The sequence below is a fragment of the Tamandua tetradactyla genome, chromosome 11 (assembly GCF_023851605.1).
Source record: "Tamandua tetradactyla isolate mTamTet1 chromosome 11, mTamTet1.pri, whole genome shotgun sequence".
Classification (NCBI taxonomy): Eukaryota; Metazoa; Chordata; class Mammalia; order Pilosa; family Myrmecophagidae; genus Tamandua; species Tamandua tetradactyla.
The window spans coordinates 1,190,474-1,191,982 of record NC_135337.1 but is presented as its reverse complement, the minus strand read 5'-3'; positions in this window follow the sequence as shown (position 1 = coordinate 1,191,982).

The window sequence follows — 1,509 nt, the reverse complement described above, 5'->3', positions numbered from 1 at the left end:
TGCAACTGCCCCAGACTTAGACAGAAGCAAGCTCATTTGGGGGCTTGTCTGGAGAGTGTGCCTTCCCCAGGGGAGAGGTGAAGGCCAACTCAGGTGGAATCCCTCCATCAAGGAATTCAGACACCAGGTCTTGGTGATTTGAAGCCATTAAAACCAGCCTACAACCTCTCCTCTGTCTCCACCACGCCCCCAGCAGGGAGAGTCTGCAAAAGTTAAAGGTACCACATCATCTTACGCTGGTGGGACCCACAGGCAGACAAGTGCCACATACTGGGCAGGATAAGAAAAACAGAGTCCAGAGACTTCACAGGAAAGTCTTTCAACCTGCTGAGTCTTACCCTCAGGGAAAACTGATGCAGGTGACCCTTTCCTCCTGATAGGAGGCCAGTTTGGTCTGGGAAAATCCGGCTGTGGTCTATAATACCTAAGTAGACCCTCCTAAGGGTGGGGGAAAAAAGGCACCATACAAGCAGGGCAAGAAACAAGAAAACAAGAATTGAAAAATTCTCCTCTGTTAAAGAAAACCTAAGCTAGAGGTCCAGATAAAGCTGAACTGAATGTCAAAGAACAGATAGACAACAAATTCATCCAGCAAGAAAACCCTAGAAAAAAGAAGTGAAAGCAATCTCCAGAATAAACTAAGTAAAGGTAATTAAATGCCTAGATGCCAGCAAAAAATAACAACTCACACTAGGAAAATTGAAGATATGGCCCAGTCAAAGGAACAAACCAACAATTCAAATGACATACAGGAGCTGAAACAATTAATTCAGAATATACAAACAGACATGGTGTATTAGTTAGGGTTCTCTAGAGAAACAGAATCAACAGGGAACACTTGCAAATATAAAATTTATGAAAGCGTCTCACGTGACCATAGGAATGCAGAGTCCAAAATCCACAGGGCAGGCTACGAAGCTGATGACTCCAATGGATGGCCTGGATGAAATCCATAGGAGAGGCTCACCAGCCAAAGCAGGAATGGAATCTGTCTTCTCTGAGTCCTCCTTAAAAGGCTTCCCATGATTGGATTTAGCATCACTAATTGCAGAAGACACTTCCCTTTGGCTGATTACAAATGGAATCAGCTGTGGATGTAGCTGACGTGATCATGACCTATCCTATGAAATGTCCTCATTGCAACAGACAGGCCAGCACTTGCCCAATCAGATGAACAGGTACCACAACTTGGCCAAGTTGACACCTGTCCCTAACCATGACAGTCGACCCCTTGTCAACTTGGCACATATATATATATATATATATATATTATATATATATATATATATCACCTTAGACCATACTTAATTTCCAAATGAAAACAAATAAGCACACATTTTTTCTTTTACCTGACAATACTCAACTGTCCTGCATATAACTGGAAACACATTAAATCTCTCCAGAATAGCGTGCAAATCCTTGGGCAACATTCATTCTTAAATTTGAAATCTTACAACTTAAATAGTATAACACAAACAAAACAGCATTACAGTCCTCGTTTCTGTAACT